Genomic DNA, 26,272 nt, shown 5'->3' on the forward strand with positions numbered 1-26,272 from the left:
TTTCTTATGATTTAGTAAATTAGATAACTACAGTTTACCGTTGCGCAAAAACAAGCAACAGGAACGTGCGCATGCATAAACCAATCATCGTACGGTCAGGGAAATTGGGGAAAGTAAACCATTCAATCCAGCATTGCGTTCTAAGTGGAACAATTCCAATGACCGGAATGCAATCACGAGGCGATGGAATATTTAAATCCAGATATCCTGAACATCCGACCAGGCATCTCAGAACTTACTGGAAAAAAATTCAAAAATTGGATAAGAAAATGTTTATATATATTTTACGTAATTTTTGAAAAGAAATCATAGGCCCACAAGACCCAAACCATCCGCGTAGGAGACACCAGCATCTTCTAAATTAAATATTTTCTAGCTAATGGCTTTGTTCCAATAAAAGGCTTGGAAACGCTCAACGATACATTTGAATGGCATGCCTACATTTGAATGGCATGCCTACCCGAAAATGTCATCTTGAACGGCATGAACGAAAAAGCCAGCATCCGCAGTTAGAGCATGGAACATACCACCCGTTGATTTGATACGCAGGCCATGGCAACCCCCCCAGACCTCATCGGCATACGGATAAGCTACTTGCAGAATCAGCAATTTTCAGGCTCCAGTAATAATACACATCCTACAACTACAGCAGCCAAACCAGCCAACTTGCCAACTTATGAAGAAGCTAGTTGCAGAATTAGCAATTTTCTGGCTGCAATGATCTAACACATATTGTAAATCTGTAGCAACCAAACCATCCAATTAAATATGTTCTTGGTCGATATACATAGTAGGCCACATAATAAACTGGCACAAGTTCCTTCTCAGCTACTTGAGCAATCCCAGAGGCAAGGGTCTTAGCGATCTGCTACCGTATTAATATACAAGTAAAAGAAGATAAGTTTTGTACTCAAGCTGACACAAAGGCAAATCATGCAAATGACTCCTCATCTCCATCATCATCATCTTCATCATCAGAAACATCTGCAGGTCCAAACAATGTGTTCAGAATTGCTTGGTTCCATCCCCTTCCAGCTCCCCAATGCCTGATTCTTGCCGCAGGTGCATGCCATTGAGACTCTCTTGCCTCATCTTCTACAGAGCTAGCATCTGGGAAGTAATTCAAAACTGAATTCCACACTGTTTCACGGATGTCCACTCCTAATACAGGTAATAGAGGGCGTCCAATTACTTGAACATGGCACACACTTTCAACATGCAAAAGAAAAATACTAGAAATCAGTTTACAATAACAAAGACCACTAATATGTCAATCCAGCTATACTTTTATCTGTGAAGCATGCTTAGAGAAACTAAGCATTCTTCATGATCACATTCATGGAAAAATACTAGTTATACACATACTAAAATCTCGTAAGGAAAGGCTTTTAGAGGCTAGCTTTGTACCAAGAGAGCAAGGAAATTGGAATATCTGGCATCATTGCAAATTTTGACCTCAGTTCAATCACTATGATGTACTGATAACACATTCAAGAAGCATCTTTAAATGCTCATCTATTACAGGTTCAAGCCTAGATAGCACATGGATGTCTCGAGCGCATGATCATTAAAACTGATAATCAAAATTCACTTAATGCGATAAGATATTCCATACAGGAAAAACATGATAAAATAGGGAAAACCACCCCTTGCAGTAGGGTGCTTAAAAAGAAAACCATAGCCACACAAAAGTATTGCTGAACAAATTTAAATAATCAAGTTTCTAGAGACTCACCATATGTAATATAAGCTATCCACTTCTTGTTTCTGGACTCTACCCGACAGCTCAATCTGCACCATTCCACCTATACAGATAACCGGGCGTGGAAGCTTGAAAGATTGCAAAACATTTTCCTGGTGCATGACAAATCATTGTTATTAAAGTTAAATTTTGAGATGGGGAAAAACTTCATGCAGGCTATGTTGCCTATCATCAAACCAGTGATCAGATCAAAGAATACTCATCTCAGATGAGTACACTGGCAATTCGAGCCATCTATGCATCAAAACTCAATCTGTTGGGTAATTATTATGATATAACATAGTCACCCCTCTTCCAAAATCTACAAACCTTGTAGCCTCATCCATTTTGTAGTCCGGATTACAGAATGCAATAATAAATTACGAATTTTCCCAAATTTTAGTGGATTCAAGTATCATCAAGGCAAGGACATATATATATATATATGTGTGTGTGTGTGTGTGTGTGTACAAGGTAGGTCATGATCCCTCCCTCTACATGACCCCTGCATGTGCAGGAATATCTGCTTACGTTCTTCATGTAATTCTTTTTTGAATTAATGGATGTGAATTGATGGAGAGTCATGTGTCTATATATTGTGAAACTTCTGCTGTCGGAAGACAATGTGCTGCGGCTGCTGTACGCTGCTGCATCATGCGACAATAGTAAGTCATGTTTATATGTAGCAGCCAAATTGAGTGCTAAGTCACGAGCTAGCGAAGATGGTCATTGCACGTGCACCTTGCATCAAACATACAGATTTCCAGAAATATAAGGAAATGGAAATTCTTTGTGCACCGCAGGCGGAGTAGAAAATCCAACATGGAGTGCACCGTCTTGTCTGATTGGTCTACATAGCCACCACTTTTCAACGCGCACTTAATCCCTGTAGTCCCATTTTTTCGTTTGAAATTTTGAATGACGAAAATGCCCATCTTCTTTGGAAAAAATTATGACATCCTGTAGGATATTATGATCCTGCATCAAATTATGACTTCCTGCACGCAAGATGTCATAATATGGTCCAGAAAATTATGACATCGTAGCATATTATGACATTCTACGTCAAATTATGACTTCCTACACGCAGGCTGTCATTATATGATCCAGAATGTCATAAAATGGAAAGGGTATTTTTGTCCAATCATTTTTCAATGTACATTTAATGCCTGCAGTTCTACTTTTTCGTTTGAAAATTTTAAATGATGACAATACCTTTGCTCTTTGAAAAAAATTATGACATCCTGTGCGTCAAATTATGACTTCCTGCACGTAAGATATCATAATATCGATATAAGATGTTATAATTTTTTCCAAAAAACAGGAACATTTTCGTCATTTAAAATTTTAAATGAAAAAATAAAACTATAGACATTAAATGTGCATTGGAAAGGGGTGGCTACGTAGACCAATGAGATAAGATGGTGCGCTCTACGTCGGATTTTCTACACCGCCAGTTGTGCACAAAGAATTTCTCTATAAGGAAAACAAAATACAATCCAACACCTTACTGTTTCCTCAGATCTTAAGCTATCTTAATATAAAGATCAAACCAAGGCTCTATTATCATTATAGAAGAATATAAGTAAACCATACATGTTAAGATTTAAATGAAATTACAAAAGCAATAGTTTATTGCCTGCATGGTTAGATGACCATCCATGCGATTGCTTCAAGTTGTAAGAAGTGCAGTACTATAAAACAAAATTATTTGAAACAGGACACCCGGCAATCTAAGATTGCCTGCAATATCATTGCCCACCCTGGGTAAACTATGACAACAAGCTAAGAACATATTAGCATTTGGTAGGCAAACCAAGACCATAACACATGGTCAACATCGCCAAAGAGGTTTACCTCTCCGCACATAATAGCAGTGCCCATCAAGAAAAATGAGTTGTTTGCTATCAGAATTTTTTTTGAGGATGTAATGAATTATGGTAAGGCCATAGCTTTTAGAGTTAGATTAAGCACAAGCAAAAAGAACCATGCAACAGTTCAACTCACCTGCACCATTGGGAATTCTGGCGAAACATGCATCCAGCTGTAGTTGTCATCAGTACCTGCATGACTTTTTGCATATCCATCTGTGATGCAACTTCCAGTCCCTTGGGATAGTCTGAAATAACCCATCCGAAAACGCACAGATTTTGCGGAATAAATGGGATCACCAGACTGAAAGCATGCTGAATAAAATTTATATATATTAAAAAAAAATCAACAAGAGAATATCATCCAAGCAAAACTGGACTATATGAACATGCAAAGTATCCAGAGACAAACCTTTAAACGGCTGTATCTTTATTTCATTAATGATGCATAACTTGGAAACCAATCTGTAAGTTAAAGTTTCAGGTACTTCAGGATCTATCTGTCCCCCACTTGACCACTAAGAAGGCGTCCAACCCACTTGATCTCTTGGTTCCAGTGTTTTATCAATGCTCTCATCAGGATAATAATCAGTGCTAGAAGCACCAATGGCATCAACAATGCAATCCCCTTTGCCCTTAGGTGAAACAAGGCAGAGACTCAAATTTGTGTATACCCTGTGCTCCCTCTCTAGGCTTTCCCATTCAACAGCAGTGCTAGATCCAACTTCCATAGACTTTTCTGAAATCCTTACTTCGATAACACGAGTAAAAATTGATACCTCTGGGCAAATTCTTATGCACAGCTTTTTGCTAAAACCATTTGCAATAACTGCATTACAGTTCAATTTTTTCCTTCTTAGAAATCATGTCTAGATATAAATAATAACTCCATAACAACAACAACAAAAACAAGAACAACACCAACAAGAAGAAGAACAACAACAAAACATTTCTACAGGATTACATGCAATGCTATCATCCATTCTTAGAAGCAATAATAAGTCCTCTGATGTAAAATATTCTTGCTGCATTTTCCCACCATTCTTCTCCTACATGAAAACAAGGTCTGCAAAACTTCAGCGCAATGGAATAAAATACTAGAGAGGCAGTAAAAAGAATCGTTTACCCAAATAGCATACAGAGAATCTTATGCAGAGGGGGTGGGGAGGACAACCACTGACCAACTAACCAACATAGCCAACAACATCACCATCCAAAAGGAAAATCACACATCCATGGCAGGATGTTTGCATTCTAATAAATTAATTTACTTAACAACCCTCTATGAGATTAATGTATACCTAGCTATTCACCAGTACAACTGAATTACACATTAGAAAGTGCTATCTTTTAATTAACCAATGAATGATACCCTCACCAAGGTGAAGTTTTTTTTTCATATTGATAATTATTAAAATCCAAAAGTTAAATAATATAAGATCAGGATGTCAGGAAAAGATGCCTGAAACAAGTCAATCACCTTGCCTTGTACTACTTTTAGTAGGCGTACACTCCATTCCATTGCTGGCCTTATATAAATGGCCAGAGTTGATTCCTCATCACTTCCTACACCTCTTATCAACTGCAGAATTTCCTCCCTCAAAGCCAACAAAAATACACCTAGTTCCTTTCCACATACAGCTGATCCCATGCATGGATTTCAAAATTTCTATTTCTTAGCTTCCAGCAGCCCTAATTCATCTTGAGTTTTCAGCTCAATAGATATGGAATCACACAATGAATCACCATCAAATGCCTAACATTAGAGTCAACATCATACCTCATTAGAGGGGAAGCTGATCAAACCCGGAGTTCTCAGAAAGTCGTTTACTGCAAGTCTTTCCCCACTTTCTGAACCCCACACAAGGCTCAAGAACATTACTCCCTTCGATATTCTAGGTTTCAACTTTCAACAGAAAAGTATTTTGTCAAACAACTGGAACGAGATTAAATCATGTAATCTTCTACCATGCTCATAACAAACCCCAAACAATGCTGTATGGATCAAACTCCACAGTTCCTTTAAACAGTTGCAATGTGATTAAATCATGTAATCTTCTACAGTTTTCATCTAAAACCCCAAAGCACTGCCTTAAGGATCAAACTCCACAGTACTTTTCCTACATCATTAAGTTAGCCGGGTTCCTTAGGTTGTACAGGAAGCTCAAATGCATTTGTGTAGCCTCACAGAAATCCATACCTTACTGCCAATCCTGCAATACACTAAAAGATGCTTAGGTGATGTCCCAACATTTCTACATCCAGAAATATAGGACCAAAGGCCCTGCATATGTTGTTTTTGATAATAATCACTAGTAAAATTCCTCTATGCTGCTGTCATCCAAGGAATATGGACATTCCATACAGAAGTAAAATTGGTTCTGAAAATGAAATTAAATAGGATAGGAAAAGTGTCCGACCTCCTCATTACGTCTATATAGCTCTTCTTGAGGAGAAAAAAGAGGAAGAAGAGGGGGGTTGTGGAATTTTAAGCAATTTAGAATATTTTCCTTACTGCTCCAAAACAGACCCTTATCGAAATACTAATTTGAAAATTCCAACAATGTTGTCACCAAGCTTCTTAAAGCTTCTTGTGCAAGTCAGCCAACTGGTTTTTCATCATGAGTACCAACCACCAGAGGTGACAGAATACTCTAGGCCCAAAAAGTGCCCTACCAAGCCGCTGATCACCCAAGCTCTATATTCATTCCCTTAGTAAACTTTAAATCTCCTCCACACTCATGTTTCCTCTTTCACTTTTCAAAACTACAAATTTTATTCAAGTATCCCCTCAAGTCATATGACTATAATAACATACGTCGTTGTCCCATTTTGTTCAACAGTCATCGGCTGTGATGCCCAGCCTTCTTGATGGGAACCTAAAGTTCACCATCTCCTAAGATTTATAGATATTATATAATATTTTATATAAACTTTCGGTAATACTTATTGAATCATATATATTTTTATATGGTGCTTAACTATAGAATTCACATAACTTTACTAACAAAATAAGCCTTAAATCGCCAGTTAAATTTAACTTATCTAAATAACACAACTGTATATAATTTAGCAGCTCAACTATATAGTGTACATGCTAATGATCTTATTGAGCATATAACTTGCACTAATTTAACTGATACAGTACCTTCTATTTACTTAAAAGAATTTAACTAATGTACCCTATATTAGGCTACAGACTTGATGATAAAAGGTGCATACATGGTTACACTTCTCCCTGGACAACCAGGCAATAGCCAATCTATAAAAAAAAAAAAAAAAGGTGCAAAAGCTTACAAATTATCGTCAAGAACAAAACCTTCCCAAGAACATAAGTCACTTGATGCAACAGCATCCATCTTCAATTATCAGTCTGGAACAGTTTAAGCTCTCTGCATCATGATAAGCCACGAATCAATCTGTATCACCATTAATGCATTGATCCCTATCCCACAAAGGTCACAACTTGATCAACAAATTTGCCATTTTCTTTTTCTATAGTATAATATTCTTGTTCTCTCTTCTTGTTTCACATGTGCATTTTTGGGGGGAAAGATATTCTAAATATATTTTTTCTATATTCCATCAAGTCACAAGTCAGAGAAACTTGAATTTCAAAAGTTACACAATGGCCTCTCGGTGAATTCATGTCATATTGAGCATAAGAATAGATTCATTTATGTAAACAATGCAAACATATGAAATTGACCTCTAAGATTCTCCTAAGCACAAGAACTAAGATTTTGAATAGTGCAAGAAAATCCAACACTTCCTCCCCTAACAACATTTACTCCAACAACAAAAAAAAATGTTCCATGAATAAGCATCCACAATGATATTCCGTACCGGCCCATACCAAACCGAACCAAACCGATGGGGAACCGCTTCGGTTCGGCCCTTTTTTTCGGAAAACCACGCGAACCGCACCGAACCAAGCAGTTCGGTACGGTTCGCACCCGAACCGCTTGAAACCGAGCAGTATCGCTCGGTTCACGAGCGAACCGAGCTGTACCGACATACGCATGGGAGGGGGGAGTGGCGGGTGGGGGGCGCGGAGAGTTTTGCTTTTGCTTTTGTGGTGGGGCTGGGCTACCAAATTGTTGGTAGCCTCAATCTGAGAGCCGAGACTCCGAGAGAACTCTTCTCAGTTTGCTCTCAGGCTTCGACGACAGGTACGAACGAAGTCCAAAAAAAGAAAAGAAGAAAAATTCAAAAAAAAATTCACAACTTTTTTGACGGGGCAACAAATTTCAACCGAAAGTAAGATAATTCTTCATTCTGTCACTAAATATTTTATTTTTCATCTTTTTTTGATCGATAACCGCTAAGTAGAAAAATAAGGAAGAATCATGCCAAAATTTGTGATTTTGGTATGATTTCATTATATGTTGTAGATCATTAGACGATCTACATGATGATACTAAAATCATTAATTTTCGTTAATTATTTTTTTAAATATATATATATATATGTATTTTAAAAAATTATAAAAAAATTAAATTCAAAAAAAATATAAAATCAAAAAATTGATTAGGATGATTCAAACTACTTTCAGCATAAATTTTATATTTGATTGTGTAGATTTTGATGCATGATATGTATAGTAGCTTAGGCTTAATTTTGAAAAAAATAAAAAGATAAATAGCATCTAATAGGCTTAGAAAAATATATGTAGCATCTATGATATGTTTCTACTTGGACTTAACCTCAAATAATTTTTTTTAATTTTTTTAATTTAAAAATAATTTTTAATTATTTAAAAAATAAAAAAATCTAGAGAATAAAAAAATATGTAAAAGTGGTAATATATTTTAGATAATTTAGAAGTATTCTTTGAAGCACATAACATATTGTTTTGAATTGATAAGATTTAAAATTATTATTAAAAATTTAAAAATTTATATATAAATAAAACTTATGAAAAATTATAATTATAAAATATATTAATCAGAAGCATTTTATGAAGTTTAAAAAATAAATTTTTTATGATGAATAATTATAATAATTTTTTATAATTATTAAACTTTCATAATTTGTTGAACTTGTAAAAATGAGTAAGAAGAAGAAGCCAGAGTGTGACATTGGCTGAAAGCATTGTGAGATACTCTCAGCTCGACATCATTAGAGATACAAATGGTGCGACATAGAGTTCAAGGGAAGAAGGGTGACAAGGTTGAAGATGCATTTGACTAATGATTATCGAGATATGATCATGTGTCGAAAATGCCCACAGGAGGTTCGACAGTTAATGAAGAAGTACTTCGCTATTCTAAAACAGCACGGAGAGGACAAAGTAGAAGAGGACAGAGGTGGACCGTCGAGCAGGAGAGCCATTTTCCTATCATTCCAGAGAGTCAGAGGAGACCTCTGCTCTAGATAATGAGGAGACATAGATTGAGGGTGCCATTTAGACAAGTCTAGATGATCAGTACAGATTAGAGAAGATGGACAGATATGGAGAGCAATTTGAACCGTCATTCTATGAATCGGGATCCAGCTCTACGACCGCTGGAGGTGAGTCCAAGTTCAGGAGGACCACCTCTATCAAGAAATTAGTCCGTAAAGGCAGACATAGTATTTCATCGATGCTAGGAGATTTTAGCAGTGGGAGGAGGTCTGACAGAGATTCCAGCAAGAGCCACCATTCATGATTTGGATCTATATGCTTTTTCTAGCAAAGCTTCAAAACAGCAGAAGATTGATACTATGCTGAAGAAGAATAAGAAGAAGGATATGTGACGAGCTATTGGATCATGATTTTATTTTAGCCATATTCCAGCAAATGTAGTGGACAATACTTACTATCGGTCTGCCATTTCATCCATAAAGACTACTGGCCCCAATGTAGATCCCCCAGCACTCAGAGATGTCTATGGTCAGCTTCTTGATAGTAATAAAGAAGATTTGAAAAGATGGATTACTTCTTACAAGAGTAAATGATCCATATATGGACCGACGATGTTGTATGATGGTTGAACCGATCCTATTAGACGGAGTATCATAAATTTTTTGACATATTGTGATGAAAAATATTTTTTCACAAATCAATTGATGCTTCAGATAGGATGCACGATGCCGCATACATCCTTGGACTGATAGAGGAGGTGATTAATTCAGTTGGAGAGCAGAATGTCGTGCAGGTCATCACAGATAATGGACCGCAATATAAGGCCGCTGGCAAGTTATTGATGGAGAGGCGATCGCATATTTATTGGATACCATGTGCTGCACATTGCATTGACCTCATATTGATGGATATTGAGAAGCTTCATAGAATGCAGCGGACAGTGGATACAACCCAGTCTATTACTAAATTTATCTACAATCATGCATAGGTATTGCCATTGATGCGAAAATATACTGGAAGGATATCTTGAGACCGGATGTCACACGATTTGCTACAAACTACACAGCACTTGATAGCCTTCTGCAGAAAAAAACAGTCTTGCATCAGATATTTGTCAGTGCCGAGTGATAAAAGAGCAAATATGCGAGGACAAACATAGAGGAAAGTCATGTGGAGAACTTGATGACTAGTCAGTCATTCTGACAACGGACTGATAAGATAGTGAAGATTATCATCAAGCTATTATATGAGGTGTTTCGTGTCATGGACAACAAGAGATACCCCCAGATAGGCTTCTTACATCATATGATGGAGAGAGTAAAGAAACATATCGGTGAGATAGATCCCAAACATGCCCAAAAATACATCAACAACATTGAGCGCCGCTGGGACTATCAGATGGGTAGAAATTTGCATCTAACCAGTAAGCATGAATTCAAAAATCATCTAAATTTTTTTTTTCTTATACTAGTATAAGTTTACTTAATCATTTGTAAAATTTATTTTCAGCTTACTATTTGAATCCGAAATTCCAGTACAATATTTTCAGGATAGATATGAATAATGAGCTTCTCACTACTCTCCGTAATGTGATATATAAGATGATGTCCGATCTCGAAATCACATCTATGTATCTGCAAGAGGTATGTTAAGTCAATTAAGGTACGAGCATTTAACTTAATAATATATTTGTTAATAAAATAAATATATTTTTCACAGACGAAATAGTTTAAAGAGGAGACAGACAGTTTTGGAGTATCATCGACTGTTGTAAGCAAAAAGAAGATGAATCCAAATAAATTATATATCAATAGTAAGGACTTTTTTGACATTACATACCTACTAATATCATAAAATCCGATATGTAATTTCGTTTAATATTCTGGCAGCTAAATGGTAGATTCATTTTGGACAATCCGCATAAAATTTGAAAAGTGTGGCCATCCGCATTCTTTCTCAGATGATTTCTTCTAGTGGGTGTGAGCGCAATTGATCGACTTTCATCCTTATCTACAGCAAACAAAGAAACCATCTGACACAGAAGCGCCTCAACGATCTTGTTTATATGTACTATAATTTGAGATTGAGGCTAAAATATGTATAGAATGAAGTACAGTTGAAGTACATGGATCCGATGATAGATGATTATGCCATTGATGATGAGGATCCGATAATTGGATGGCTTGTAGGCCAGCAGCAGGAGCCCGAACTTGATGAGTTAAGATTCTCTCAACGACCAACCAGTGTGATAACTAGAGAGATCAGGGTGGATCCAGGACAGTAGACAGATACAAATATTTCATATAGAATTCCAACTGATCAGCCACAGCCTGAGAGATCACAGGAGAGTCATTCATCACGTGACTCCATGTCCAAAACATCCAGCCAGATGTTTGAGCGAGAAATGATGAGATGAGGTCGGTCATCTCAAGCAAGAAGACATCCATCCTCTCAGATACAGCAAAGTCAATCACTGAGGGGTACCGAGGGAGCTCGAAAAGACAAAAAAAAAAGTCAGTTGCAATAGTCTCGAGAGTGCGGAGTCAGCTGACTCAGATTTGGAGATCAAGAGCAATGATAGTGATGATAATAGTCATGGATCTAATGATCAGAAAGAAACTGAAGGATACGAGATCACTATTCATAAGATGTAACCGCAGGATAGTAATCTATTCACCGATGAGTCTCAATTTACACATGCCATACAAGATAGGGATCACGGTGCACAAGCTGATAGAGCCCGCGAGATGACGATTTCATATAGACGACAACCTCTCAAAGGTCGTCCAGTACATGATACAGCTGCAGATGACCTTACACGTAGAGTAGGATCTATGGATGTATCTGGATCATCCTCGTATTATGTATCCTATCACCCGCAGGCAGCTTATGATCCATATGGATATGGTGTATTCGAGACATCGGCTTCCAATGGTTACTATCCTATGCAGTCCGAAGCACCTTATAGATCAGATTTTGCTACTGACATATTTGAATAGACCCATCCACAGCCATACCATCATCCCGAGGATACCTCTCAGAGTCAGAGTTTGAGCAAGAGATCTGAGATGTCTTACAATCCAGAGAGGATACCTTATGGGATAAATATTCAGGATCACAGTGCTACTTGGTTAGAGGGATGAACTGATGTTCCTCCGAAGTATGCAGATGATCCGAATATTTACAAGCGACAAACATTTGATGAGATATTAGATCAACATCTGAGGTTCGCATATTATTCTTTATAATTTACACTTTAAATATATTTAATACATTATTTTAGTCTTTTATATTTCTTTTATTTTTTTTGGATGGTAGAGTTGTTATATAACATAAATAAATATTAATTTGGATATAAAATAATTTAAAAAATAATAAAAAAAATTTTGAAATCAAATTCAACTGAAAAAATTAAAAAAAAATTATGACGTACCAATACCGAACCGGTACCCCAGTATACTGATACACAGTATGGTACGCAATACCGTACCATACCATGCAGGAACCGAGATGACTTAAATAAACCAGTGATAGAACCATTAAACAAGAGAGAGAACCAAGATATCCCAAATTAATCTTGAGTATAAAAGCATAAAACCATATGAGGAAACATCTTTTCCACCTTATGCATTGATTTTGGTAAGTAAATAGTGAATCCCTTCACAAATTGCATCTAATTCCAAATTTAACAGCCCTCTCCCCTTGCATAATGCCACATCAACCAAAACATATTTGGCTGCTCCAAGGTTTTAAGTCTTGATCGAACAGAAGGCGTCCTAGTCATCTTGTCTTATTCCTATGAAACAACAAAACCAAGATGGTTTGAGACTTTGAAATCCATCTATGCGAATAGAGAAGAAGAATGAGGAAAGAAAGAAAAAATGTAAAAATGAAGAAAATGAAAAAGTGAAAGGAAAGAAGAAGCAAAAGAAAGAAAGTAAGGAAGAAGAAAAAGAAAGAAACGAAGGAAAGAAGTAAGAAAGGCAAGAAAAAAAAGAAGAAAAAGAAATAAATGAAGGTATAATTAAAAGAAAGAAAAAGAAAAGGAAAGGAAAGAAAGGAATTTTGAGAAAAAAGGAAAGAAGAAAAAAAAGAAAGAAAGGAAAGAAGAAGGAGAGAAAGATACTAGATATCTACTGGGATACATGACCAAACTATTGCCAGGATGGGGCGAAAGATCCCATTCTATGAAAAAATTGGGACACCCTGTCCCATTAGATTTAAAACCTTACTACCTAACCTATTAATACAAAAAGAACAAACTAAAGGCTTTTCTAAAGGAATGCTTATTGTTGATGTTCCAAAGGTGGGCAAGCCCACTTAGCAAGCTTTAAAAGACATTCTAAATAAGATGTGTTAAGTAGTATTTGGGATTCCCAGCATGAAGAAAATGTTAAGAACGTAGAATATGAAATTCCATGCATATTCTCGAACAGGAAGGCTGATGGAAAAAACTACTTTAATAATTAGTTGCTCTCCTCCAAAGTTGGCTAGATTCCAGATTCTAATATATGACTATTCCAACATATATAAAAAGACTCCTGTAAGATCTTGTTTGAGTTTGTCCTAAAGGTGGTCTATTGAAACCTCCCAAGACACTAGAAGACAATCTATTTACGTGGCTAAGAGACATTAAAAGGCTCCAATCCTTGCTAAGTAGAACAAAGACATTAATCCAAGAAGTTCATAGTTCCAAAAGCAAAGTGCAAGTTCTAAGAGAAAGTAGATCTGTTTCATGCTTGCGATGCTTGAAATTATCCATCCTCAATTTAGCTGCTAGGTTCTTGGAAATATTCATCAAAGAATTATAATAAACATTCCCACCCCACAGCAAGAGGCTGAAGGTCTCCATTCTTGCTCATATGTGATACAACCAAAACAAATTTGCATAGTCCAGAAGGCAGCACCCACATAAAAAAAGGATGACCACAGTGTATAAGCACTCGAGAGAGCAAACAGAAGAAAATGATGATTTTATCAAAAATAAGATTATCTCTTTGAGTGGATGAAGAACAAACAAAAGCATGGTTCCCAATTTAAATAGGAGGGGACAGCATTCACTAAATATTATATGTTTCCAACACGTTTAAAAATAACCATCGATTTCTAACACGTAGTTACCTTGTCAGATATGATGAAGGGTTTTAATTTGTACAGAATTCTTTGTATGAATTCAAGATCATCAATTACTTGGGCATCCTACCAGACTTAATCTTTAAAAGAAGTGGCATTAAATTCAGCAATGTCCACATTATAACAATGTCTAGTAGCAGGTCACCACCGATCCATGTTCATACTTTTAAGAAAGGATCACTTCAAATTCTTCTGCAATCTACAACTTCCTATCACTAAGTTGAACTGATGCCCCATACTTAGGTTTATTGAGGTATACATTGCCCATCATACCAAGGCATATCAACGAACCATGAGAGAAGTCTGGCATATACCATGCCTGCATGTGATTGGTACAGCCCTGTACTATGACATGTCAAAGCTTGTTGCCTACTGAATGATGAACTAATCTCCACTCTGTGACAAGGTGGAAGTTAAGCATGTGGCTTCTCACACAAACTCTCTTTGGCACTTCAATGGAAGATCTTAACCATGCTAGTCAATATGTGTTTTTTTTTTTTTTTTTTGTGCTATAGATGAACTGACAGAGAGCCAGTTCTTTCTTTGATTTAGAGAAATCAAGAGATCTGACAGCCCTGTGCTAATTATTTGACAACATCTAACTATTTCTTGTCAGGTTTCCTTTTCCACTTTATACTGAAGGACTGGTGGCATGAGGCCGACAGGAAAGAAATATATAAAATGTTTAAAGATCATCTGGTCTCCATTTTCTACCGCCGGAGGGCCAAAAACCTTTTCCCTTCCTGATTCATGATAATGACAAAATGAATTTCGATTAATCATCCCCTTTTCTTTTGCCTATTGCGCCGACAAAAAATTCACAACTCTTCCCCCCTCTCAGAAGTTTCCCATACAGCATAAAGCATTAATTGCAGCTGCAACCGTTCTGTGAATTATTACAAGATGAATACAACAAATCAATAGCATCTCTGATCAACAAATACACAGTAAATGGAATTTCGCACGTCTTGTATGAAGATAACCAGGCAAAAAATTTTAAAAGTTAAACAACAAAACGTAATCTTTTTCTACTTATTTTCCGGTTAGCTGACAACACATTAACTAATTCTCATCCACAGCACGAAACGCACCCATGTAATTGAGATATAAACTAGCCAAGCCAGCAAATCAAAAACAATAAAAGATCAACCTTTTTCCACTTATTATCGGATTACCTAAACAATATACATTAATTCTATTCCACAGCACGAGATGGGGTCTCACCAAACCGGCGCCAGGATCGGGACACAGCACTGGCTCGCACGAGATCAGACGGATCGTTCAGGCACATGAACACGCTTGTGGAGGTGTCTGGCCCAGCCATTCCAGGAAATCCCAGCAATTCTCCATCACCAGCGACCTGATCGACACAAAAGCACAACAAGAAACCTATCACACCCCCATCCACCGGAGAACGCCGATCGATCGCGCTCTCCCCCCCCCCCCCCCACCCGGGCAGGGGAACCGAAAGAAAGACGAAGAAAGGACACAAAGGACGCGAACTTTACCTCGAGACTGCCGCCGATGAGATCCGAAGAAGAGAAAAGAGGCAGAACCCCAGCGAGATCAAGAAAAGAGGAGGAGGAGGAGGAGAAACGTAGAGAAAAAGTAACCCTCCTAGGGATGGGAACTACCCACACGGCCTTTCCGAGAGATCGCAGATTCGCGGTGCCGAGCCCCCTCACCCCGCTCTCGTTACCGGTTTGCCTCGCTACCCTGCGATTATTTTTTACTCGATTAAAGGCCGTAACCGTACTAAAAAGGACAGTGTGGTATATGTACCCCCAATTTCGCCAAATGCCTCCCGTTTGATTTTTGCACTTTCATTATAAGGTGGTGGGGGAGAAATTATTGTGGGAGCCTCCCGTTTGATTTTTGCACTTTCATTATAAGGTGGTGGGGGAGAAATTATTGTGGGAGTCATTCTACCATATATATATATATATATATATATATATATATATATATATATATATATATATATATATATATATATATATATATATATATATATATATATATATATATATTGACACAAATGGATAACCACATCTCTAATATGAATATAATCCATACAGTCAAAAAGCAAAACATCCTATAGCGCTCACAGGCACATCTCATTCTATCACTAGATCTAATCTCCAATATTTTCAACAACATAAGAAGCGATTCAGTCTACCGCTTTGTTTGCCTTCTAGAAGACATGCCGAGCAGACGTAATGACAAACTCACAAAAATCATCTAGATATTACGGAGAAGCGGATAGACCTTCAATTTTTCATATCATCTTTGATCTAATCGATAACGGTCGCCAAATCGCCCTCTATACAAATCCTTTCCACCCGCAGCTTCTATCTAATATAGATAATGCCTGCCCAAGTGGCTTAAAGCTCCACTCTAGGGATGGATGGTTCAAAAAGATATGAACCTCTTGCCACCAGTAGTCTGACATCTGGATCCTGAATGACAAAGCTAACACCACTCCTGCCATCCTTGATATTGCATCAAAATTGACCTCGACAAATCCTAAGAGAGGGGGCTTTCAGAAAATAAAGATAACCCTTTGGTTCGCTGCAAAAGCAGCATGGGAGTTTCAGATCTTGAAAGCGTCAAAGAAATGATTGGAAGTATGATGGTACTATTAGGGCCGACAAAATATGACACGACCCGCCAACCGGACCCATGTTCTGTCTGCCATAAATAGGTTTGGATTTAGGCTAAATAGATTTGGATCATAAATAGATCGATCCATTTAATCTGTTTAATATTGAGGTTAGATTTGGATTTTATGTATCTGACCCATTTAACCCATTTAATATGTTTAACCTATTTAAAACCTATTTAACTGATTTTTGACTCATTTAATCCGACCTGTTTCATCTGTTTAACCCCTTTCAGACATGTTTAACCTGATTTTGACCTATTTAATCCGATCTGTTTAATCCATTTAATCTAATTTAATCTGTTTAATAAATGAGTTAAACGGATCAGATCAAGTTACCTATTTAATAAATAGGTTGGGTTTAGGTTTAAATTTTTGATCTATTTAATAAATAGATCGGATGTGGGTTGATGATTTTCTGATCCGATTCATATTGATCCAACCTGTACATGTCCTGATCCGACCCAATTGCCACCCCTAAGTACTGCACAACCAAACACATAGCTCTCTCTCTAACACCCGATGTGCAGCCATCACCTCAGCATCGAAAATCAGACTATTCCTGCAAAGCCAAATCTGATCAGCAACATACGCAATTCTCCCCCGATACAGGTTGACTCTGTCATGCTCTAATGAATACATCTAGGAAGGGGTCCAACTAGGGGCCACCGCTCGCCTTTCAAAGCTGGCACCCCATCCTCCTCCTAGTCAACCTCACCCTCAGATAACATAGGAGGGCATGCTCTGTTAACTCATCCTTTAATCCATGGACCAGGCAGAAGACCAGAAAGTCCATACCCCAATCTTTGAGTAATATGTGCATTGAAAGCCAGTTCCAACCTAGTCATGCTCTTTATCGATTTCCCTCAATACCCTACAATTATTTTTCACTCGATTAAGGGCGGTAAGTGTACTAAAAGGATAGTGTAATATATGTAGCCCATATTTTGCCAAATGCCTCTGCCCTTATTCCCATTTGGTTTTGCATTTTCATTACAAGGTGGTGGAGGAGAAATTATTGATTAGAACCATTCTACTATATATACCTTTTTTCTCTTGGTACAGGTAGGTGATCACACAACTCTAGCATGAATACAACTCATGGAGTCAAAAAGCAAAACATCATGTAGGGCCCATAGGCACGTCTCATCCTGTCATCAGGTCCAGTCTCTAGTGTGCTCAACAATGTAAGAAACGATCCAGTCTGCCATTCTGTTTACCTCTTGAAGACATGCCGAATAGACACCATGGCAAATTCACGAAGGGCTATCCAAATGTCATGGAGAAGTGAATAGGCCTCCAACTGTCTCATGTCATTCTGGATCTAGCTAATAACAGTTGTCAAATCGCCTTCTATGCAAATCTTCTCACCAATAGCTCCTGTCTGACACAGATAATGCCCACCTAGATGGCTCGAAACTCCACTTCTGAAATGAAGGCTCAAAAAGATATGAGCTCTCTACCACCAGCAGCCTGACATCTGAACCTCAGATGATAAAACCAGCACCACACCTATCATCCCTGACATTACCATCAAAATAAATCTTGACAAACCCTAAGAAAGGGGGCTCTCAAGAAATAAACATAACCATCTGGTTTATGTGGAAGCAATATGGGAGTCCCAGAGCTCGGGACCGTCAAAATATGAGCCAGCAGCATCGAAATGACAATACCTTGTAGCCAAACATAGCTCTTTCCAACACCGATGTGTAAGCACCACATCGGCATTGAAAATCAGGCTGTTCCTGTAAAACTAAATCTGATAAGCGGCATACGCCATCTTCTCCCTAGGTACAGATCAACTCCCCAGTTGTGCTCTGATGAATCACATCTAGGAAGTAGTCCAGCCAGGGGCCGTTGCTTGCCTCCTAAGGCTGCCCGCCTCTCCCCGCTCTCCTCCAAATCAACCTCGTCCTCAGACAGCACAGGAGGGTATTCTCCGTTGATATCCTCCAATCCACAGACTAGGCAGAAGATCGGAAGGTCCATACCCCTATCTCTGAGTAACATGTGCTTCGGAAGTCGGTTCTAAGCCAATCAAGCTCTTTATCAGTTTCCATTAATATCTTGTGATTATTTTTTACTCGATTAAATGCGATAACCATACTAAAAGGATAGTGTGATATATGTACCCCCTATTTCTTCAAATGCCTCTACCCTTATTCTAGTTTGGCTTTGCACTTTCATTACAAGGCGATGGGGGAGAAATTATTGATTAGAACCATCGTACCATATATACCTTTTCTTTGGTACAGGTGGGTGATCACATAACTCTAGTGTGAATATAACCCATGGAGTTAGAAAGCAAAATATCCTGTAGAGCCCGTGGGCACGTCTTACCTTGTCGTCAGGTTCAGTCTTCAGTATTCTTAACAACATAAGAAGCAACATAGTTTGTCGCTCTGTTTGCCTCTTAGAAGACATGCCCAATAGACACCATGGCAGACTCATGAAGGACTGTCCAAATATCACAGAGAAGCAAATAGGCCTCCAGCTATCCCATGTCATTCTGGATCAAACTGATAACGGTCGCCGAATCACCCTCTATGCAAATCCTCTCCACTTGTAGCTCTTGTCTGATATAGATAATGTCGGCTAGATGGCTCGAAGCTCCGCTCTCAGGATGGATGGCATAAAAAGATATGAGCCTCCTACCGTTAGCAGCCTGACATTTGGACTCTAGATGACAAAGCCAACACCACTCCTACCATTCATGACATTGCTATCAAAATTGATCTTGACAAACTCCGAAGGAGGAGGCTCTCAGGAAATAAAGATAATCCTTCGATTTGTTGCAGAAGTAGCATGGGAGTCCTAGGGCTCGGGGAGCATCAAAGGACAGGCTAGCAGCATTGAAATGACAAAACTCCATAGCCAAACACATAGCTCTCTCCTGCACCTGATATGCGACACCACCTCGGCATTGAAAATCAGACTATTCCTGCAAAACCAGGTCTGATAAACAACATATGCCATCCTCTCCTCAAGTATAGGTCAACTTTTCAATCATACTCTGACGAATCACATTCAGAAAGAGGTCCAACTAGGGGCTGTCGCTCGTCTTCTAGGGCTAGCCCCCTGCCCTTCTCCAAATTAGTCTCACCCTCAGACAATGTAGGAGAGCATATTTTATTGACTCATCCTCCAAACTGGAAGATCCATGCCCCATCCCTAAGTAATATGCACGTCGGAAGTCGATTCCAAGCAATCTTCTAAAAGAAGAGTATCATATTAGGATGAGTAGCCACACTTCAAATCCATGCAGCCTCGACTCTCATGTGCAGTGCCACCCTGCACATCTTAGAGAGGTCTCTCGCGGGAGCCTTAGGGTAGCAAGAATGCATGGCCCCACACCCTCTAATCCTAGGTCTGACGGACGGGAATCGGGATGGTAAGAATTTGATCAACAAGCGGACCACTAAAGAGATGGATAACATCCTATATTTTCTAGCCCTTTAGCTAACAAGTTACAGACTCGCAGATCATCGTCCACCTCCAGACTGACATAGATCGGCCACTTGGAGAGAGGTAAGTTAGAAATCCAAGAATCCTGACTCATGTCAACTATAGTCCAATCAACCATCTGACCTGAGCCAGCACTGTAGGGGCATAGGCATAAATCTTCTTTTAGATGAAAGAACATCTAGGACCTCTAACTCCATGCTCCATATCGAGCCATCATCATCTTACTCCAAAAACAGTCAGACTAGAGGACGAATCTAACTTCATGCCTGATAATTATAGTTTCCCTCCTGACTGGCAAGGATTGAATCCTAAGACCTCCATCTCTCATAGGCTGGCAAACCACCTCTTAGAATACCAGATGGAGCCACCACCCATCGTGCCTAGAGCCCCATAAGAAGTTCTAGAACAGCTGCTCCAACCTTCTGAGACAAGAGTCTGGCACAACCATGTTAGCCAAGAGGTAAACCAAAATGGAGCTCAGGACCGATTTAATAAGGGTCATCTTATCCATCATCAAAAGGATATTGACTTGCCAGCTGTTGAGGCGATCTTGGATCCACGCGCTAGTCTATGGACCTATAGTCAGCCCTCCACGGATGCCGACCCATGATGGGAACCTCCAGATAGGCTAGGATCTTGATTTGCTTATGGATCCCCAGCATATACCAAATTGCTTGTTTCACCTGAACCTTCGTCTTGTGGCTGAAGATGACGATCAGCTTATGCAGGTTCACAAGCTGGCCAGATATGTGACAATAGGCCTCAAAATGGATGCAAAGCACCTCGCATTTTGGATGGAGGCATGACCAATAAGAAGATATTCATCTACAAAAAGGAGGTGCAAAAGTAGCAGAGCCCCAAGGATGGGCTAGTTGGGCTTCGGCTCCGACCCTGAACCGCCACTCTTAATGCTTGGAAATAGAGTATCAGCACACAAAATGAATAGATCGGGGGAAGAAGGGCAACCTTAATGAAGCCCAACAGTCGAGTGAAAATAATCCATTGGGGAACTATTGATCATAATAACAAAGCTTGGAGTTTTCACACAGTTCATGATCCAACTGATCCACCTGTCTTGGAAGTTGAGCTCTTACATCGTCCGATGCAGAAAATGCTAGCTCATCCAGTCATAAGTCGGCAAGAAGCTATCACATTATTCAAGAAAGTACATTTTTTCTATTCAAAATAGTAAAATATTCATCAGCTAGTTTTTTTATTAAAAATTATTAACAATCACAATAATAAAGACGGTTCCCGGTGACCTGCTCCATGAGAAATTATTGCTGGAAACCATTTTACCATATGTACCTTGGACCATTCAATAAAAAGTTATCATGTTAGTTGTTACTGAAAAATTTTCACCATTATCCAAGCTTAGTTGAAAACTTTGATGGAAAAAGGTTCATTTTAACCACTAGCTAACAACTATTGATAGTTTGAATGAAAAAAGTTTAATTTTTTTAGATGATATGGCAACTTTTTATTTAATGGTCTTGGAACAATTGTTCTCACCAATAATTTTTCCTATGCTAACCAGTTGCTGGTGGACCCATTTTGGAGGCGCCACTCTAGAGCACCCATGGGGATTGCACAGATTGTGGCTTGTGACATGGTGTGTAGTAGTAAAATAAATGGACACAATACTTTTGTTCCATGTTCAGAATTCTAAAGGTGATATATCTTGGTGGGTTGAAAGCATGAGGCATTGGATTTAGTCATGGACTTGAAAATGATAGGATTCACATTAAGTTAGAGGACGGTCGTATTTGATGAGTATGTTCGTGAAAATGAAGGTAACAGCTAGTCTCTTCACGAAAGCTAATAGAAAATGTATAAAGGATACATTTGCTTCGCAGGAACTCAAGACTGGAAATATATGGTCAATGAAAAAGTAAAAAAAAATCTCTCTTGCCTGGTTGAAATTTTCAAAGGAGATAGATTAAAAAATGGTGCTCTCATGAGAATATAATTTTTATCTTTTATAGAAAAAAAATCTATATAAAACATGAATTTTTAATTTTCTTGTGGGATGGGAATTGGAGTATTTTTCTGAAAATATCCTTTTAAACCATCAAAAGATCTAAAGTTGAAATAAATATTCTCTCTATCACATCACTTCAAGTCCTCCTCTACCATGATGTACGGCCAAAAATATCCTTAATTATCATAATTTTTTATTTATAAATAATTATAATGTGTAGAAATTTGGAGAGAATCTAAAAAGAAAACTCAAAATTTTTCTAAAAGTTTCTTCCAAGTATTTTAACTTTATTTTTTAATTTTACTATTTAAATATTTTAATTTCTTTATTAACATGATTTTAATTTTTGACTGTTGGACTCCTAATTACAGACATTAATGAGTCAGCAAAAGACCTAATAGTCATGTGTATTTAATTTTAATTTTATTTTCTGACCATTGTGCTCTTTATTAAAATCTTAATGGGTTTATAAAAGTTCAAACGATCACAAATGATCATAAACGATCACATTAGATGATTATAAAAAGACCATCTTAGGATTTGAGATATCCCATCTAATCTCCTCCCTCTCTTCCTTCTAGCTTTTTCTCTTCCAATCTTTGTCTTCATATTTATTTTTCTGGGTGCTGAAAGAATCTTTATTAACCTCCTCTATGATCATACTCATAGATGAAGGATCCTGATTATATCTTGGGATAGTTTTTCTGGATTTTTCTATATGAGGGATAGGAATATGCCTTAGGCGAGTATCCAACATACTTTTAGGTTTGATCTTTGTTTATTTTTAAATTTTCTGTAAGTCATTTATAATTTTTCTATAACATAGTTTTGTTTAGTTCTAAATTATATCAGGAATTCTTTTAAGCCATGTTCTAACAATCTAAGGTGTATTTGTCTCATGTGCTAGCTTCATACTCATGGAAACTGAATGATGGCTCTAATTAGCAGTCGCATTTGTAAGCATACTTAATCTATATGAAAAAATTGATAATAAATAACTACTTTAACAAGGAATATGAAGAAAATATGTGGCCAATATTTGTTGGATCTAGTTTTAAACTTGTTGAACCGGCTTGTTATACTGCTTTTGTTTCATTTTGGTTTGTTTTGACAGATAATGCCATTAAAATTGCAAGTCGGCACAAGCTTTATGCAGTTCATTATAAGTTCGAGCTGATTTTTAATTCATAAAGCTTGCTGCCTTATTTATGCTTTATATCATGTTGTTTGCTGGGGCCCGTAGCCTGGCTCCTATGTTATTTATGCAGAGCCTCGTTAAATTGATGGCCTTTCAACTTTTGACATGAGGGTGGATGATGGGGTACAGAAATGTGGATGTTCATATTATTTGTGAAGAAATCCATTCCTCTATCTTGAATCATTTGTTATGATCAAGAATTGGCTTTCAGTGTTGATTGATGCTTGCGATGCTTCGTAACAATACAATTTATCACAAATATCTCATTCTTCATTCAGTTTCGCCATTCTCTACTATATGCTTTATGAAACTAATTTCTTTAAAAAAGTTTTACCATGCTTTCTTCTCTGATCTTGTTTGGGAGATAATAATAATAATAATAATGCTTACTATTCAGAAACATGAGGATTGCACTATACCCTCCTCTTTTGTTTTTTTGTTTTTTTTTGTTTTCCTTGAAAACTGGAGCAGAATTTATGTGATGCTGATTGGGTTAGAATTTTCAGCTCTTTATTTTAATTGTGTTTCTAAACAAGATTAATCAACTAAGGAATGTGATAGTTTCTTATCCTAAGTTTTGTATCTAGATTGTGCAGTTCTGGTATCTTTCTCCCTTCAGTTTTTAGTTTCGAAGTTAAGCATTATTGTTTTAGTATACGTGGTTATCCAAAAGTAAATAGAGCTAAAAATTATTTGGTCATCATAATTTCTTCTTTTATTATTTCAATCACTGCAGGTAGGATTAGTGACTTTAGACTATTGTTTTGTGCTGCATTGATGTGCAATTACCATACACATACCCTATCCTGGTGTATATATTATTAAAGCATATTAAATTTAGGATGCTTTGTTAATTTATGCTAGAACTGCTGCACTACTAACTTCAACTAAATCATGGCTTTGCAACTGATCTTTGAAACTCTCAGATTTCTTTTGATGCATTTCTGACCGGTATCCATTGAGAGTTTTTAAAAATGGTTCTGTGTGAAGTATCAGAGATGTGTGAAATTAGGATTTTGTTTCCCTCTTCAACTAAAGTGATTATGGAGATTGCATCACCATAACTTTTCCTCTAGAATAATGTCAGTATTATGACAACCAATGATTGTGTTTCACATGTCCCATATTATTTGCAAATCAACAAATAATTTGATTTGTTTTCCTTGATTTTCCAGTTTATTTAATTAGGCTCTGTCTGACATGGCTGCCATTTTTTGTCCTCTGGTTTTCGTTTTCATAATCACAGGAAACGAGGCTTATAACTTGTTTGGTAATTGGTTGATGATTTTATATTCCTGTTGTCATTTTTGTATTTCATATTTTGTACTTGTTTGATCAAACTTATTGGGAACATGTTTGCTCTTTCAGAAATTTATCAACACACATATTCATGCTTCCTGTTTCATGCATTTATTTTTGCTTTCAGGTAACTTAGTGATTAATGCACGGTCTCTCACTCTCACTCTTATATAACTGTGTTTTAGCTCCAGTTTAGAATGGCTACAAGGGATGCAATAAATTTTCTAGCATGCACCTGTACATATCTGGTAGGATAATTAGTATCACCCAATTGTAAGCAGAAGATGTTTAGAATATGAAGTAGATCTTGTAGGTTGTTCCCCCACTATACGTTTGTTGATGGGTTCAAGGCAAATACACTTCCAGGATTCATCAAAGCCACTTAAGAACAAAGACCAACAATATCTTTGTTCTTCCAAAGAATACTCAAGAACAAATGATGGAAATAAAGAAAAACAAGAATATGTTAATATTGTGGCCAAGTTTAGGACCCTATTTATAGTTAATCATTGACCCAAAAACGTTCCAAAAGTAACTGAAACGGTTCAAGAAATAACCACTAAGTTTGAACTGAGAAGTCACAACTTTTCACTAAATCGGACTTGCCGCTTTTACAAAATGGTCAGTCCGTTTTAGTTTCTGAATTTTTTTTTAGAAATTTCCAACTTTTGTGTATTGTATTTTTTGACCTCCAAACCAACTTCTAACACTTATTTTAGGTATAACTAAGTGTTTTGCAACAAGTTTTGAACAAATCAAAACTTCAATGGGACCATTCTCCTCATTCTAACTTTTCATTAGTTTTACAAGCTTTAACACTGGTTTTTCCAACAGTTTTGTAGCTTGTCAATATTCCACACAATTCTATCATGCACTGCAGATACTAGATTTCTTTAGGTTGCTAATCCAACTAAGTTATATTTATCTATTGCTCAATGCCATCCGGTCTAATGCCATGTAATGAATCATTTGATGGGATCATTCTAATCGGTAAACATCCATTAACCATTGCAGATGCTGATTAACCTAGCTCTTTTAACATGTACAATCTTAGTCTTATGTTTTTTGTTCGAGCATTATATTCTGACATAGTCAATGGTATAAATATATCTCAAAAATTGTAGGGGGAAAATCTTTTTTATCAGTTCATCTTACAATACTTCAAATTATTTCTTTGAATCATATTGCAACTAACCTTAATCTTACAAATTGCCTTACAAAAAATTTAAATAGGACTAAGATCCTAGAGTCATCGAGGGGGATGGGGCTTTGCCCATAATAGACCTTCCAATAGTGGGACCCAATCTCTGTGATAGGAGATCCCTTAAAAGAGGTTACATGTGGTAATAATAAGCTAATTAGTTGGTCAGAGAGCATATATGATTTATTTAATATAGGAGTCATAGATTCCATCCTATCTATATGGTGATTAGTACTCCTATGTAGTGGTTAAGAAGAATTTATCTTTGAATAAGACTCGAAAGATATTCCTCGAGAGTGATACTATACATGTCTTTGGAGGAGATCATCTATATGAGAGTATCTATACATGACCATTGATATAAGATATAGGTT

At 37.3% G+C, this 26,272-nt stretch overlaps 1 pseudogene; it reads right to left on the minus strand.

Annotated features, from left to right (window-relative positions):
- Positions 1-732: 732 nt before the first annotated feature.
- LOC105054137 (F-box protein At4g00755-like) lies at positions 733-15,442 on the minus strand (annotated as a pseudogene).
- Positions 15,443-26,272: the final 10,830 nt, after the last annotated feature.

Source organism: Elaeis guineensis, chromosome 11 (genome assembly GCF_000442705.2).
Source record: "Elaeis guineensis isolate ETL-2024a chromosome 11, EG11, whole genome shotgun sequence".
NCBI classification, from domain to species: Eukaryota; Viridiplantae; Streptophyta; class Magnoliopsida; order Arecales; family Arecaceae; genus Elaeis; species Elaeis guineensis.